We start from the raw sequence: 18,834 nt of genomic DNA, 5'->3' as shown, positions 1-18,834 counted from the left end.
CATACTGTGCAGCCGTCGGCAGCAAGTGTCTGCTAGGGGGGGCGATCGCCCCAATCGCCCCCCCCCCCCCGGATCCGCCATTGCACACATCAACGAAGCAATTCAGTTTTGCTTTTTTTGTAGGAAAGAACCAAATTAGCATTTCTTTTTATTTAGACAGTTGCAATTATAGTTCTTTCTCAATCAAATGTTTTTAAATATGTTTTACAAGTGTATAAGCACAGATATCAGAGATAATACAGTACATACACATTCAGGTCTGTGCTTTATTAAGCTTGTAGCTTTCACCAGGTTGGTGGATCTGAATTCAACTTTCTAATGTACAATTAGATATGATAAAAGTGTGTCTCCACTTTTTTACAACCCAGACTGTACAGGATCAGGATGGAGATCCACTGAGCTTGTGAGAAATACAGGAAATATATATATATATATATATATATATATATATATTCACAGAGCGCACAATATAATCAACAGATCTAGCATCTAATCACAGATGCATAAAATGTGCAAAGTACCAATATATAAAACAGTCAATTATCACCCGATCTTTCTAAGGGTGTCTCCAAATCCAGCAGACAAGTTGTCCGCATATTCCCGATCTCCATGGGTATAGGTAGTATCTATTAAACCAAAAAAGAAGGGGGTACTTCCATGGTGTAAAATCTTTGATAGAATAAATAAATTCTATCAAAGATTAAAAGCACGATTGGACATGTACCAGAAAATGAAATGTAAACAGCTTATAAAATCAGTCTTTCAGCTACTGTGTATGTCCGTGAATAGAACAGACCTCACATACGATAAACTCTTCCAGTCTACGTGTTTCACCTGAATCGACTTTGTCATGTCGAAGTCAGCAAATTGGATAAAGTCATTTCAATTAATATTGAGCAAACTTGGTTGTCTTTGTATGAAAATATGCGTAGAGCACGCTACGGCGTGGAAGGGCGTGTCCAGCCGCAACACGTGGCAATAACAGTTTTTACACTTTTGTATACATTCGCACAAACACACACATTTGTAAATAGTACACATTAATTGTAGTTGCAACACATAGTTATTTATGTCGAAATATAGTAGTGTTTATGTGTAATATTATAAGTTATATGCATATTAGTAATACATATGGTACAGGTTAAAGGAAATGTGTCATGTCTGGTATCATATTAATCCCCTTTACATCAGCAGCTGTCCGGTTCATTCGGCGAAGAGATCGCACATTGCATACTCTAGTTATTGATGTTAGGGAATAAACCTTTAATGTGGTACTGACTATAAAATGCTAATGGACTAGTTAAAACTGGAGTTTTGGCGGGAAGATCGGAGCACATCCCCTGGAGAGATGACCCCCACCTTTGGATTCTTTAGTTTGAACTAGCCTATGATATGCAACCTCCTGGACCTTCCTGAAACCTGGACCAATAGAAGCAAGCCACACCATCTGCATTGTTTTACTGTATTTCTGTCTGCATATAAGCAGGAGCTTTTCATCTAGTGTTCAGTCATCTTGACCACAGACTTCAGACCTGAATGACTGTTCACTGGATCCAGAGCGCCTGCGATTAGTAATGGCTGTACTTATTATTATTTCGCTTGAATTATTCTGCTACTTTTTGAGAATAAATATTTGTGCATTGGAAACACAAATCGAGATTCGACAATTGTTATTGGATAGCGACAAAACGTGCATAACAATTTGGGGGTGGAGACGCGTCATATACGGGTAAGAACGCAATGTATTCAAAACCTGATTTTTACTCTGTGTTGTGAAACCGAATGTTCGTTTTGCATAATCTGAACAAGCGCTAACTTGAATCTAGGGACAAAAGAGAAAACTGTTTCTTTTTATTGTCATATTGCATTTTTATGTATTACATTTCTTATATATACGTATACTTCCTGCTTAGCGTATGTGAACTTCCGGTAGATTTGCCACGTGTTTAAACAGTTGTTTTGATAGTTGTTGTATACGCATAATATAATCACTTGTGAAATCCTCTGAAACGTTATTACTATTGTTGGGAACTTTGATTTTCTGCGCAGAAAAGGTGTATATTGTGTGATTTTGTGATGTAGATGCACTGTTTTATTGTTGATTGGTCTCAGTTGCTGTCTGACGAGTCAGGTTGCCCAACTGAAGGACGGTATACGGGGCAGGTATACCGAGGTCGAAAACAAAGGGGGTTTTCGCAAAGCGCCCCAAATGAATCGCATGGTTTACTGATAATTAGTGTTAGTAAGCGGTGCGATCTGACCGCATGGTAAGGACAACCGTGATTGTGAATTGAGAGAGCAGCTTGGAGGAATTATATTGGAAAGGCAGGTTGATTGTATCGACTTTGCGCTACCAGTGATAATAAACTCAACAGATTTGGTGGTAGAGCCAGGGTATCGAGGAGCTGATAGCCCTGTGGCCCATAGTGATATTTCTGTGTTAGGGGTCCTCTTCTGGTGCGAGAGGAAGCGAGTGGACGCGTCTTGAGGAAATGCGTCCACGGCCATTAGAGATCTCTAGCGGTAGATTGTAGCAAAGGGTTGAAAGTGTTTGTGGAAGAGACAGAGTACTGCGGTATTATCTGTGGTCCACATAGATTGGTACTGTTCAACATGGGTGCTAAGCATATGCTAGAGATGGCCAAGGTACTGCCTAAGGAAGGGCCTATTGGTTCAGCGAGGTTTTTTATGTGTAACAAATATGGTGAATACGCAACGGTGTATTGCGACACGTGGGTCAAGATGACCAAGGATTGTGTTAGGCCTTTCCCAACAATAGGAAGTTTTAATTCAGAGGTACTAAATAATGTAAAAGATAAAGTGTGAATGATTAAGTCAACGAAAGTGAGAAATAAACATAATAATTGTTTGAAATTGTGGCAAATGGAAGGCAACACGTGGCAGGGAAGGGCGCACACAGTGGAAGTAGCCGTTGAGAAGCGCGGAGAACTCAAAGCAAGCGCACCCCCGCCACCCTATGTGGGGGAGGAGTACTGCCGTTATTAAAAATGAAAAAAAGGAAATTGCTAAGTTATATCCTGTTTTAAGTCAGTTTAAAGTAAGTGTTTCTGATGAAGAGGATGAACCCACTGTAATTTCAGCCATTGCCCATGCTGTTAATATGCTAGAGGTTCAGCGTAAGTATGGAAAGGGGGCAATGGCTGAGATAGGTGAGAGTAGTGTGACCACTAGAAGGGATAACACGCAAAGTACTGAAGTAGTTGCTCCTGTAGTTAATCCTGAAGATAGTGAACCGGTGGGTACGTATCCAGTCCGCACAATATCTGTTCCCAATGGGAAGGCGGATAAGGATGGTGTAGTTCCTTTAAGAAATGTTACAATGCATTGTCCTTGGACTAAATCAGAATTACGTTCCATTATGACTGAATTCCTAGATCCTAGAAAAGAGTTGGCTAAGTGTCAGAAGTTTGTTAAAGACTTAGGAAATGCACACGAACCAACCAGTAAGGATTGGCGTGTAGTGTTGAGGGCATGTCTTCCTCCCAATACTAACATACAAAAATGTATTAAAGATTGTTTGTTAGAGGGAGCCGACACCTTGACAGATGAGGTTAATCAAGAGAATATAGAACAAATTTTCACACATTTAGCCATCTATTTTCCAGTAGTAGTAAATTGGAGTAAAATTTTCACCATTAAACAGAAAGATAGTGAAATAGCATTAGATTACTTCACTAGAGGTATAGCAGCGATAACACGGTTCACTGGGATATCAAACATAGGTGAGGATCCACATCACAGGGAAGTAGCTGTAGGGGTAATAATGGATGGTCTTAGGGAAAATTTAAATATAAGGGTACAAACCTCATTACCCAATTGGAGAGGCATCACAGTAGATTCTCTTAGGGAGTCTGCTGTGGAGAATGACAAAAATATTTTTAGAAAAAAGGAAGAGAAGAGTGATAGGTTGATGACGGTAAGTATACAGGCTCTAGAGGGAATGCATACACGACCACCAGCATACAACCCACATAACAAGAAACATAAAATAATCAGGTGTTTCAACTGTAACGAAGAAGGACATTTCATGAAAGATTGTAAAAAGGAAAGACTCAATACACATAGGGGTGGGTCACGTAGATATCCTCCAAGGAGGAATTCACATAGGCTAGAAGAATCACACCTGCCCGCGCATGTTTTAGCAGCAAATGCTGCGCAGGAAATCGAAAGTCAGCGCTAGGGGTCAGGTCATACCTGTAGTCTACAGCCAGTGAGGTTAACTGAGAGTCTGACAGAAGAACCAACAATTATAGTTGACATAGCTGGTAGGAAGCAAACTTTTCTTGTAGATACAGGGGCGGCCAGATCTGTGATAACCTCTCCTTTCAATCTACAGGTGACCAGTAAAACTATTCCAGCTATGGGGGTAACGGGAAGAGTGTTACAGTATCCTTTAACTAAACCCACAGAAGTTACTATTGGGCCCCTGCATACCAAGCATTTGTTTCTCTTGGCTGCAGCAGCTCCTACTAACTTGCTGGGAAGAGACTTGTTATGTAAAATGGGATGTGTCATATACTGTACCCCAGATGGTGTATTCCTAGATATACCAGAGAAGGTCGTGCATGAAGTACAGGATATATTGGACAACCCTCAGAGGTAAATGTGGCACTCTACCGTTATAGAACAAAGTCCATGTCAAGTAAAGGGGATGTTGCTGGAAATAGCGGGGTCCCTATGGACCAGAGATGGACAGGACACTGGATTGATGGCAAATGTAGCTCCTGTGATGGTAAATCTAAAAAGTGGTAGGATAGCTCCAAAAATCCCACAGTATCCATTAAAACCGGAGGTGGAACTAGGGGTATATCCTGTTATTGAGAGGCTGTTGCAACAAGGGATTTGAATTCGTACATCCAGCACAGCAAATATTCCCATTTTCCCTGTGAAAAAGAGTGGGGGGAGGGGCTATAGATTAGTCCAGGACTTAATAAAGTTGTTGAAAGCCAATTCCTCGTAGTGCCCAATCCAGCTGTCATCCTCATGCAGATTCCACCGTCTGATAGTCATTTTAATGTCATTAATCTATGTTCTGCTTTCTTCTCAGTCCCTCTTCACCCTGACTGCCAATACCTATTTGCATTCTCCTACAAGGGGGTGCAATATACATGGACCAGACTTCCCCAGGGTTTCATTGACAGCCCAAGTATTTTCTCCCAAGCCTTCCATGACTGTTTACAATCCTTCCAACCTAGCAATGGGTCAGTTCTAATTCACTATGTGGACGATTTATTGTTGTGCTCTGATTCTTTTATGTCATCTTTACATGATACTAAATTGTTGTTGCTCCATCTCTCGCACACAGGGCACAAGGTGGCAAAGGACAAGTTACAGCCATGTCAGACAAAGGTCAAATACTTAGGACACTGTCTCACCCAGGGGCTAAGACACTTGACAATGGACAGAATTGAAGCTATACAACACATGACTCTGCTGCAGAGCCAGAAGCAAATTTGTACCTTCTTGGGAATGTGTGGATACTGTAGATCCTGGATCCCAGGTTTTTCTATTCTGGCATTACCACTGCAGGAGCTAGTCTCATCCTCAAAACCAGAACGTGTCGTACACGCAGAGGAGTCAGAGCAAGCGTTCTTTAATCTCAAAGATAGTCTGACCAGAGCACCTGCATTGGGAATACCTGATTATGAAAAGCCTTTTGAGCTATACTGTATGGAAGCTGATGGTTGTGCAGCAGGTGTCCTCACACAGAAACATGGTGATGCTAGCAGACCGGTAGCATACTACAGTGCACAATTGGACACTGTGGCAAGATCACTCCCAACATGTCTCAGAAGTGTAGCAGCAACAGCTCTTCTGGTAAGTAGGAGCGAGGACGTAGTATTAGGACATGATTCAACAGTCTATACCCCCCATGCTGTATCAGCTCTGTTAAATTAAGCTCAAACCAGACATGTCTCTTCAGCTAGATTCACAAAATGGGAACTAGCTCTGATGGCACCCTCAATCATCACCATCAAACAATGTAGCACCTTAAATCCAGCTACATACCTTTCATATGTGTCTCAAGAGACACAAATGGTGGGAGGTGAGGAGACCCTGGTTGGTGATGAGTGTGGCAAGAGTACTGATACGCATGATTGTATGGAATACCTGAACCAGACCTTTACTGCAAGGCCCGACATACGTGACACACCCTTAGAAAATGTAGATTTTACGTTTTATACAGACGGGAGTTGTCATAGACAGACAGAGACGGGAGAACTATGTACTGGTTATGCTGTTGTAGATGATCAGGATGTGGTAGAAGCAAGACCCCTTGGCCCACCTCACTCAGCCTCGGTGGCTGAACTAGTAGCATTAAGGAGAGCGTGTGAGTTGGCAAAGAGTAAATCAGCTAATATATATACTGACTCTAGGTACGCCTTCGGGGTAGTGCATGACTCTGGGGCCCTTTCCCGTCTTAGAAACTTTACGACAGCAGCAGGTATGCCAGTGGCACACTCACAACACATAAAAGGACTTTTGACAGTGATACAGTTACCCAGGACAGTAGCCGTCATAAAATGTAAAGCCCATATCTCTGAAGAAGACCCCGTGTCATTGGGCAACAACAAAGCTGCTAAATGGGCAGCAGGGCAACCTATGACTGTATCAACCGAGACTATGATGGTTTTTCAGACATTAGACATGCAGAAATTAATTGAAATGCAAGATTTGTGTTCCCTGCAGGAAAAGGCGGTCTGGAAGGCAAAGGGATGTGGTCAGAGTCCTCAGGACTCTGGAGAGATGGACAAGGTAAGCCTGTAGCTCCCAAAACATACTACACAAGCCTGGCTGAAGCAGCACACGGTCTGACTCACCTGGGTAAAGAAGGTATGTGCAAACTGGTGAGAGCATACTGGTGTGCTCCTGGATTTTCATCTCCGGCTGGTAAGAACGCAATGTCATGTCTTACTTGTTTGAGGAAAAATGTCGGGAAAACTATTCCAACTGAGCCATCCCACATCCCTCCTACAGACGGTCCTTTTCAGGTAATACAAATTGACTATATCCAATTACCACCTTGCAGGAATCTAAAGTATGTGTTATTATGTATTGATGTGTTTTCCGGTTGGGTAGAAGCATATCCGGCAGGCACTATTACTGCTGTGTTCACTGCAAAGAAAATTGTACAAGAGTTTGTGTGTAGGTTCGAGATCCCTAGAATCATCGAAAGTTATAGGGGTACCCACTTTACTGGTGATATCTTCCAAAACATGTGTAAGCTCATGGGAATCAGTAGCAGACTTCACACCCCTTACCGACCACAAGCCAGTGGTAAGGTGGAAAGAGTAAATGGTACTATTAAGAACAAGCTTGGTAAGATAATGGCTGAAACTGGGTTGGCATGGCCTGAAGCTTTGCCACTAGTCCTCCATAGCATCCGAACCACTCCTAGACCTCCTCTTAATCTGTCCCCCTTTGAGATACTGTTCGGCCGACAACCTCATTTGATCGTGAGTCCACAAGACGACTTGAAGTGTAATAATGAAGTGACTGTACAATATCTTATAAAAATGAGCAGACAGCTAAAGCAGCAACAACAAAAACTAAAAATGCTGTCACCTGGTATGCCAGAAATGAACTGTCATGATGTTGAACCTGGGGACTATGTTATGATCTGCAATTTCCTATGCTCAGGTTGTTTAACAGACCGTTGGGAAGGCCCGTACCAAGTGCTGCTGACCAGTACCACATCACTGAAGTTTGCAGAGAGAGAGACTTGGGTCCATTCCACCCACTGCAGGAAAGTCAGTAACCCAGAGAAAGTGCGAGATAAAGCTAAGACTGACGACACCGATCTGTCACTCATAAACCTGTTCAGGAAGATCTAAAGCCTGCAGTCAAGACACCCGAGCCAGAGACGTTGCCTCAAAACTATCTTTCCAGCGATGGAGTGGCGATTTTTGTTCTTCTTTTGTTCCAGGATTTTTCTTGTATTTACTTTTTATAGGACACCCTATTTTTGTGAAGGAGAATGGAGGATAGAGGAAGGTTCTGGCAGTGATACCGATGAGATGGATATCGAAGAAAAGTTACTAGAATACCCAGAGCAGCCCATTATCAAGCTTGGTCCAGGGGTTATGAAAAGGTCTGCTAGCCCTGGAACTCAGGGACAGTGTGAGGGGCTATTGTCTGATGAATATTGTATCTGTAAGTTCTGTGACTCCCTAGTCGAAGAGAAATGCATCCAGCGATGCCAGTCCACTAGTAATCTGGACATGGGCGGGCATCCTCTGGAGGATTATCACTCCTTAGTGGGTAAGGTTCTAAACCAAACTGAGTGTTGGATGTGCTCTCATGTGCCTCAGGGACAGCATAACATAGGACTAGTGCCGTTCCCACTAAACATCTCTGAGGTACTCGAATTGAGGGGAGGGAGGCCCATAGAAGGGAAGTACATTAACACTAGGTCCCCTAGTCTGAAGCTTGGATAATACTCCTTAGACAGATCTTTACTGTGCCTAAATATCTCTCATACAAGGCGTCTGGAGAATTGGGAAGCTGACCTATCAGATCAGACAATGGCTCGCCACATTCATTTTGGAGGGAGACTTGCGAGGTCACCAATTGGCAGGAATGTTGATGGACACCACAAATTAGGGCGTGTAACTAAACATAATAAAGTATTCATTGGAAAGGTCTCTATAGGTAATTGTAAGAATGTCATCCATGCTGACACATGTCTTGAACAAATGGAGACACTAGGCATGGGTAGTTTTGTCAAAACCTTATGTGATATAATTAATGGGCATACTGTTCCTTATGTTCTCCCTGATGATATGTACTTTGTTTGTGGGAGAAAAGCTTATTCCTGGGTGACTCCAAGTTCCAAGGGCTTGTGTTTCTTAGGTAACTGGTTCCTGAAATCATGACTATTACTCATGAAGAAATGATTGGTATTCACAAGACTACATCACCACCATACATACACACACAGTATGAACACTGTGGCAAGAGAAATATGATTCCTGGTGAGGATCCCATAGCTACAAAATTGATTAGTGAAACCGCTGGTTTTCAAGTTATGGTTGCTCTAGATCTCACCAGGGCGTAATTGTATCATACCCCGGTTTTGTCAACTCCCGCGAGTTCGGCGTCTTCGCAGCTCAAATTTAAAGCGGCGCTGCCTTGTAAAGGGAAATTTCCCTTTACAAGGCAGCACCGCTTTCAATTTAAGCTGCGAAGACGCCGAACTTGCTGGAGTTGACAAAACCGGGGTATGATACATTTACCCCCTGGACTGCTTGGGGAACTTTAAATTTTAAATATATTCAAGACCTAGCTAATTTGATAGACAATATCACTGAGATGTATGATGACACTTTCAGATATATGGGAAGGGAGCTTCAAGCGTACAAGAAGGAGTTGGTGCAACATAGGTTGGTACTGAATTATCTCACCTCTATTACTGGTGGGTACTGTGTGACTTTGGCCACCCAGTTTGATGTCAAATGTTGCACGTACATCACCAATAATACTGATGACCCTAAGGAGGTTATAGGAAGATGGATGAAATTCGGCAACTGAAATGGGAATTTCGAACGAACCATAATTCTTCGCTATATGAGGTAGGGGAAAATGTGGCAGGTTGGTTCTCGTGGTTGAACCCTGTAAAATGGTTCTCTAGTCTAGGGGAGTGGGTACAGCAAATGGTTGCTAGTGTAGGTAAGCTCTTTCTCCTTATACTTGGTGTAATCTTAGCAATTGGTTTATGTGTTCCTACTGTGTTAAAGTGTGGAACACAGTCTTTTAGGGGAAACACTGAAAATGAGACTGAAAGGGTGGTGAGAGATACCGAAATCATGGTCTGTGAAGAAGTGTTGTATAATCCTGAACTTGAAATGATGATTTTGTTTATTACACTATCAAAGGGTGGAGCTGTCGAAGTCAGCAAATTGGATAAAGTCATTTCAATTAATATCGAGCAAACTTGGTTGTCTTTGTCTGAAAATATGCGTAGAGCACGCAACGGCGTGGAAGGGCGTGTCCAGCTGCAACACGTGGCAATAACAGTTTTTACACTTTTTCGCACAAACACACACATTTGTAAATAGTACACATTAATTGTAGTTGCAACACATAGTTATTTATGTCGAAATATAGTAGTGTTTATGTGTAATATTATAAGTTATATGCATATTAGTAATACATATGGTACAGGTTAAAGGAAATGTGTCATGTCTGGTATCATATTAATCCCCTTTACATCAGCAGCTGTCCGGTTCATTCGGCGAAGAGATTGAACATTGCATACTCTAGTTATTGATGTTAGGGAATAAACCTTTAATGTGGTACTCACTATAAAATGCTAATGGACTAGTTGAAAATGGAGTCTTGGCCGGAAGATCGGAGTACATCCCCTGGAGAGATGACCCCCACCTTTGGATTCTTTAGTTTGAACTAGCATATGATCTGCAACCTCCTGGACCTTCCTGAAACCTGGACCAATAGAAGCAAGCCACACCATCTGCATTGTTTTACTGTATTTCTGTCTGAATATAAGCAGGAGCTTTTCATCTAGTGTTCAGTCATCTTGACCACAGACTTCAGACCTGAATGACTGTTCATTGGATCCAGAGCGCCTGCGATAAGTAATGGCTGTACTTATTATTATTTCGCTTGAATTATTCTGCTACTTTTTGAGAATAAATATTTGTGCATTGGAAACACAAATCGAGATTCGACAATCGTTATTGGATAGCGACAAAACGTGCATAACAGTCAGGAGGGGTGGGTCTAATATTAACCCACGATCTTCTAATAGGAACTAATTTATTATGCTATTTACAACTTATTCTCTGATACGTGTCCAATTGTGCTTGTAATGAATAAATTCTATCAAAGATTTTACACCATGGAAGCACCCCTTTCTTTTTTGGTTGTATATAGAAATATATATATATATATATATATATATATATATATATACACACGCACACACAGGTTGTCAGCAGCAAACAGAATCTGATTTTGCCTGAATAAGTAAAACTTAAATTTAAATTTTGCAACATTCCGGTGGTCTGCTCTCAGCTATGGATCCCCAGTCTATCACGCTTATTTAGATATACGTATGGATAATTTTCTTTACAGGAGATTAAAAGGCTATAAAATAATAACAGAGATTAGGTAGCAGTAGCATCTTGACTGCACCTACAAGAACAAAAATTCCAGCTTTGTTGGCAAATAGTGGCCATACTGCCTTGTATAGCCACTTGCGTGCATTAGGCTGATGTTCACTTTGTGTAGAGAGTACAATTTGTAATTTGTTGATCAGAAATCTATATAGAGGCCAGATGACATTTCACATGATTCTATGGTCCTCAGTTACAACATGCACTCGATGTACAGCACAAAACTCCTTGGCTTTCCACCTGTGAGTCTAAATGATCCTCTCAGTGCACATCAAAATGCATACTTACTCTCCACTCTCAGAGGACCTCTACAAACTATAAGTGCACTTAGGTGAGAGAGAGAGAGAGAGTAAGAAAAATCTGAAGAAGTGCAAAGTGTAATTGTAACATTAAAAGTCCAACCTTGTACCAATTTCAATCCACCTTTATTTAAATACATTGTATCAGGATTGCCTTTATTGGATATGGCACTTTTGTGTGTTTGTAGCTTTCTTTTACATTGCCCAGTGTGTCTAGAAAGGCATTTCTCCTAAAAATGCAATGCCCATTCAGAGTTGGTGCAAAGATCAAGTCCTTTAGCAGGGTGGAAATGGCCATGTGCCCCTCCACAGAGCAAGGAGCGCCTCTAAAAATGAACGCCTTTATATTATTTCAATAATTTCACTCTACAAAATTAAGTATTGTTTTTGCACTGCTCTGCAAAACTAGGTGCACTAAACCCAACAGTGGTGCCAACAGAGATATAACAAATGGACATTGTAACAGATGGGGTATGATGGCTAATGACTCAAGTTCCACTCCTGCCTGGGAAGGTATGTTGGTAATGTAAAGTGGTAAATTGGCACACAGGTATACTATTGTATGGATCTTACTTTCTCTTGATGTGGTTCTGCGGGACGTCTTGCTGCAAGTGTACCCCCTTGCTGGACACTTGTGCTGGTATTCCTGACCTCTAACTTTAGATTGGGATTGCTGTGGATGGTTCCTCCTGGCCTCTCGCAATGGTCAGAACTGCAGGGTAGCGGGTAGAGCATTGTTGCTAGACGCTGGGTCTCAAATCTCAGAACAGCCAAAAAGATTGGTCTAATATAAGCGCTACGGAATATGTTTGCGCTATATAAATAAATGATGATGTAGGTCACAGGAATTACAGCAGGTGAATAGGTATGTGTAAAAGACCCCATATTTACGCCAAAATTGCGCACTCTTACGCAATCTTCTTATTCTGCTCCTGGATACGCTCGTTACATCACCAACGCGTTTACACTTTCCCTCTTATGACACGCCTACTTCAGTCCTTTAAACCTAATTTACTGTGCACACAGATTTCTATGTATAATATCTCCAGTGTCAAGACATTATAAATTCATAACCACAACGTAATTATATATGTATGAAATAGAATCTTTACTTGTACAATAATGTAATAATATAATTTCAGTGCGTGTTTGTATGTCAGAATTCATTACAATTCCCACATTGTGATTCAACACATCACTATTCAAATACATATACTCTGTTACTCATAATGAAGTTTCATCTTTAAAGTGCAAAGTCTCCACCAAAAAGGGCCAACCTACCACCATCCTTTGTTACATAATCACACATTTTCCATTAAGCTCTCTTTGGCTTCACAGGAGGAGAGGATGTCTGCAAAAATTCACAACATTCACTAAATTCAATACAAACTATGTGCAGCCATTACTTTACACGCGTAGGGGGTGAAAGGGGAGGGAGCCAGAAAGGCAAATTAAATACAATGTATTTCAATGTATACAATCTTTCCCAAGTAATAATTTCTAAAGCAATCTTACTTAACTTATATTTTCCTAAACAACAAAATCTAACAATATCTATTACCATCACATCTATAAACACTTCTCACAAGCAATGTAACTAGAGAATGTCTCAAATAGCAAATTCTAACAATATCTATTACTATCATGTCACAGCTATAAACATTTCTCAAAAACAATGTAACTAAGAAATGTATCACACATTGGGGAAGGGAATGTCTACAAAAAAATCAAATCTTTACACACTTTGGGCCTGATTCATTAAGGAAAGGAAGGCAATAAAGTAAGTACGTTTTCTCATGGACAAAACCATGTTACAATGCAAGGGGTGCAAATATATATATATTTTTTTGCATATAAGTTAAATACTGTCTGATTTTTCATGTAGCATACAAATATTTGATAGTTTCTTTGTACACTGAAATTTAAAGTTGATCTAGGACATGCCCTACCCCAAATATAAATCTCCCATTACATTATAAATTTACCTTCCCTCCAATGCAACATGGTTTTGCCAAGGTGAAAAGTTACTCATTTTTTTTGCTTTACTTTCCTTAATGAATCAGGCCCTATGTATTTAATAAATAACCATCTGTGCACACTAATATTTACTACAATGTATTTATAATTTCACAGCTACAAATCAAAGAATATAGTTACACATCATTACCGACCAAATGTGATCTCTCCAAGATACCAGCTCTCCATGCTGTAAACTTTTTTATTATTTATAGTTTTACCATTAAAACAATAACAATAAACAGTGTACAAATTACTCATATTTAAGTCTATTTCCTCATGTTAGCAGAGCCCCATGAAAGGGACCCATATACGTTACACTTTTGTTGTGTCCAAATGGGGAGACAAAGTTCCTGGATGTGTCTGTGTGTAGTCTTCTCCCAAAAAGAGACCTTTGGTCTCACAGAGCTGATTACAAAAACTCATGTGGGAGGGATTGTACTTCATTGGAAGCCAATTGTTTTGAAATGTAAATGTATTTAGCCTCTCAGCACTCTCTAGGCAAATGTCTGTATCTTGCCATACAAAGTAGTGGGGAGGGGAAACCAGCTCTCTTGTAAATTATTTTGTGCGAAATGGAAAATGGCAAATATTATACTCTTTCTCATTCTCCCTGTTTGTCAGTGTCTGCAATTACATTTAACAGACAAAAATAAATACATTTTCTATCTTAATGTAATGTGTTTCAGAGTGTGTATGTGAACAGGTGGTAAGGTATTCAGTTTATAAATTATTCAATGCAATTTCTAGTACAAAGTATCAAGTAACAAAGGGGAGAGAAGCTAAAAGATCTCTTGCGTCGACATGTCAGGTGAGAAAACCTGTGTCTTTCTTTACTGATCACATGCAAAAAAAATCAACATATGTCGAGGTACACCCCTTTTTACATTATCCCTCAACAATAAAATCTAAGATCCTAAAGTTGTTTCTCCTTTGCTTTATCTTCATAATGTCATTAACTTTGCAAAGTACTTGGGTCACCTGTGTCAGTCTCATCTGTGTCCAGGTTCTGAAGTCTTAGGATCCAATCTATCATCTGCTAGAGGTGTTGTCTGCTACAGCTGGGCTCTATCTTGAGATCCGCACCTGGGAGGAAAACTAAAGAAATCAGTACACTTCAGTGGCGGATCCAGGGGGGGGGGGGGGGGGCGATCGGGGCATTCGCCCCCCCTAGCAGCAAAAAGCTAGGTCCCAGACGCCGATTAAAACGGGCGGGGCGGGGCTAAATGTGGGCCAGCCAATCAGAGTAGTTCCCAGCCGGCGACCACAACAGGATGGGGCGGGGCTAATCACGGGCGGAAGGCGGGGTTAACACAGGCCAACCAATCAGAGCAAAGGAGGGGCGTGATTATGCAAAATCGCCCCCCCCTAAACATAAAGTCTAGATCCGCCCCTGGTACACTTGAATGTTTTCTTTGCTTCTACCCATTAGTCTTCTTCTCCATCCGGTCCGCTTGTAGAAGTCTTTCAGTATTCTGTAACTCACCATTTCTTGGTTCCTAATATGGGAAGAAAAAAACAAGCTTTTGTGGGAACACAGGCTGCTGAGCGTAATTAATTGTCCCATCCCATCTCCTGAAGAATTAGGAATTTATTCCAGATGTCACTTTCATTCTGGAATTGAAAAAATTATTTTAACCACTTGGGGCTAGATTTACTAACAGGCGTGTTTGTAAACCCGCCGACTTTCGGCGGGTTTGGCGGCGGTTTAGCCATCGCCGGATTTACTAAGGCTAAAATTCTCAGGATAATAGAGGGGGCAGTTTGATACCTATACCTTACGCAGTTTGTCGAACTTTTATTCATTTCGTTTATTTACCTTAGAAATTGTTGTGATATAAAGTGATAAATCATTCATCAATTTTTGCATAACTCATCACTATTATATTTAATATTACATACATTGTACATTATTCTCTGAAAAGAAAAATCCTGTCTTATACATAAAATCTGCAGCTTCTACCACAAAAATTGTGGGCGATCGCACAAACCACATTAAGTGAGCTAATAATGTCTCATTTTGAGACATTATTAATGTGTTTCCTCAACCACACTGCCACTAACCAGAGTCCGGCACCCTAGGCAGCTGCCTTAAGCTGCCTAGTGGTGGCTCCTCACTGACAGGTCCCATTCATTGGTTTTTTGGTTTCTGTAATGGCTGAAGTCTTTAAACTTTTATGTCTGTGTCCGAAACACTCAGCAAGATATAACAGAGACTTACAATGTTTCTCCCTTGCTTCTCTTAAAAAATATTCCTCCTGTCACTCTTCTACTCTGCTGCTCTTATACTTTTTCTCTGTCTCTTCTCACTTGTCTGACCATCTCCTCACCAACATCACTCTCCTCACAGCTCCCAACTGTCACTTCCCTCACTGACCGCCACTTACTAGAACTTTCCCCTGGCTGACTAACACAACTTACTAAAGCATCTCATGAGCTGTCAATGATTGCAGCCTTGGTTCTTTCTCATGTACGCTGTTATAAGCAATGTATTAAGAAGTGTACCCAGTATAGCAGGGAACCACAAATACTGGACATTGGAGAATTATGAAATCTTTGCCAAAACTTGCTGTCTCACTCTGACGATAGTATCTGGATATGTAAAAACGACATAACCTTTGGATCCTTCATGTGAACTGTCAACTGTGCAGCTTGTGGTGGCAAAAGGATGGTTTGTGATGAACTTTAAATCCCTTAAAATTATTCTCGCCTTTAGAAACAATTTGTGCCATCTGGCCCTGGCTACTGATGCACAATAACGCAGTTGTGACATGGGGGATGGAGTCATTATAGCACAATTCCTGTCATCATCATGCATGATGTTGTGATTCATGTCTTCACGCAGCAGAGGCAGGGCCTGATGATGTCAATCGCATCATCTTGACCCCTGCACTCAAAAATGAGATGCTGGATATGGGAAGACTGACCCAAATTCAGGAGTCTCCCAGATATTCCAAGAGAATAGGTTGTTTGATATGAGTCCAGGATGTCTGGATATCGTACTGTTTTCAGGTACATCCCTTCAGCTATGTAATAATTTGCAAATTAGCTTTTTCAGCACTTGCTTAACATAGTAGCCTCCCTAGTCACTTGATCATAATCCAGTTCAGCATCTGCTTGGTGAGATGGGACAAGTTACTGGACAGGTTGGAGTCAACATGGGCCAGTAATTGCTATAATGCTTCTTTAACACCTTGTTGCATTCATAGCTTGATGAATTTAAGCAATGCTATGCAAGTGGGAGAAAAAATTTTTTTTTGTAAATGATCCTGTAATTCTTTTTTACATTTTTTAAGTCTACATATACACTCCTTTCCAGTGCAGATGTACAAATATTATTGATAAGTAATTTAGCTTTATTTTCTTGCTCATATTGTACAAGGCCATTACGTTGGTTCGCAGGATGGAGTTAATCCCCCCAAAAATTTAAATGTAAGTTTATGGTGTAAGGAAACTACCCTTAGCTGGAATGGTGGTTACCTTCCATGGGATTCAACTGACTCGGCAGACCAAAATATATCCAAAATAAGGCTTTATTATGACAGCACAACACCATAAGTTCAGATGGTACAGGTAAGTGGTAGCGTGAACCCTCCAGCAGCCTCTTGCAGTCAGCACTCCAAAATAACAATCTCAGTATTCTTCAAAGTCTTATCCTCCCACAGTATTACCACTACTTACTAGTTTCAATGTTGAAACTACTTACTACTCACTAGTTTCAATGTTGCCCAGCCTGGGATACTGGGTCCCACAGACCCTGTCCTGGTAGGGACTCCACTGGTGGCACTACGATGCCTGGCCCAGAGTCCTTGGTGCTGGTGTTACATACACCAGGATTCTCCAAGATAGAATGAAGCCATTGACATTCTGCTCTCCTTATATTCCTGGCTGTTTACACAGGGAGTAGAGTTAAGATGTCCCAAAAGTCCCCTTTTCAGCAGGGGTCTATTAGTGGACACTTAAACTATTTAACTATTAGACATACTATCTCTGTTACCTTGATTATACAATGGCATGGCTTGACTGAATTAACTCTTTGGCACTTAACAAAGGGTTACAATCTGCAGCGTTGCATGATCTGAGTCTGTGATAATTTTTGATACAATAAAATTTATATTGATACATATTAATACATTTTGCAATGTTGTTTCAGCCAGTATAGTACTGTAGAGACACATTGCACATAATCTGGAAATTCTAACCTGATTACCTCCTAGATTATATTAACAGTCACTCAGACATTGTTCTGATTACTAATAGCCCAGATTCATGCCACATATTTTAACAATTAACATTTGAGACAAATGGTAATTACCTTAGCTATCTCAAATACTTTCACTAACACAACTTTCCACCCTGTCATACAATATGGTCTCTGCTAGTTTCACACCATATGACATCAGTCTTTATATTTCTAATATATACAATACTGTAGCAGGCCTGGCACTCCCATTAGGCAAGGTTAGGCAGTTGCCTAGGGCGCCGGGCTCTGGAGGGCGCCACAGAATAAAAATTACTTTAAAACTGTGTGGCGACCGCTGACCATACCTTCTACGGCCGCCGCACAGCTTCCGATAAATCCACGGGGAGGGGGGAAGGGGCTATGGATCACCACCGCCGGCTCTCTGCTACGTCTCCTCCCCTCCACTCACTGACTGTCGGGCGTGACATCATCATCACGGCCCGACAGTGTCAGTGAGTGGAGGGGAGGAGACGGAGCAGAGAGGAGCAGCTTTATGGAGGCAAGTTAAGGTAAGGAAAGACATGGGGAGGGGGGGCGCAGATTGTGAAAGTGCCTGGGGGGGGCGCGGGTTGTGAAAGTGTGCCTAGGGCGCCAAGGACCCTAGCACTGGCCCTGTACTGTAGGTAATAGCAAGGGCAGAATGTACCTAATATCAAAAAATAGTAATACACATAATACATTGATACTCTGGTGTATATCCTTAGACTGGACCAAGGATTAAAAAGTACAATAAGCTGTGAGAAACGGGAAATGAATAAAAAGCCCTCAGTCCAGTGGGTCCCGTTTCGTCACACATGGCATAGTCTCCCCATTTCTTTATTGACTTGATTGTGCTTCAATGCATATTAGAAGGATATGGAATCTAAATATATCTTCCCATATCCCTGATTTTCAATAACCTTTCCTTGGATTTGTTTTTAATATTATTAATATCCTGATGAAGCTGAAATGTAATAATCAATTCCACTCACAGACAGATGTATTTATTTTTAAAGCAGTTGAAACACTTTATTTGCACATCTGAAGACAACTGATAGGTCATTTTACCTGGGGCTCTGACTATTGCTCTAAGCATGTTTTATAGTAGATGATGTAGCTTTAAAAGTTTAGAGAATATTAG

General features: G+C 41.0%; 1 protein-coding gene across 1 annotated transcript in view; it reads left to right on the top strand.

The window, feature by feature from the left end:
* LOC142138733 (synaptotagmin-2-like) overlaps window positions 1–18,834 on the top strand; it is a 124,560-nt gene that overhangs the window by 81,961 nt on the left and 23,765 nt on the right. The gene's annotated exons all lie outside the window — the stretch shown is intronic.

This window comes from Mixophyes fleayi, chromosome 2 (genome assembly GCF_038048845.1).
Source record: "Mixophyes fleayi isolate aMixFle1 chromosome 2, aMixFle1.hap1, whole genome shotgun sequence".
Classification (NCBI taxonomy): Eukaryota; Metazoa; Chordata; class Amphibia; order Anura; family Limnodynastidae; genus Mixophyes; species Mixophyes fleayi.
Note: the sequence above shows the minus strand (reverse complement) of the source record. Positions and strands in the feature narration are given on the sequence as shown.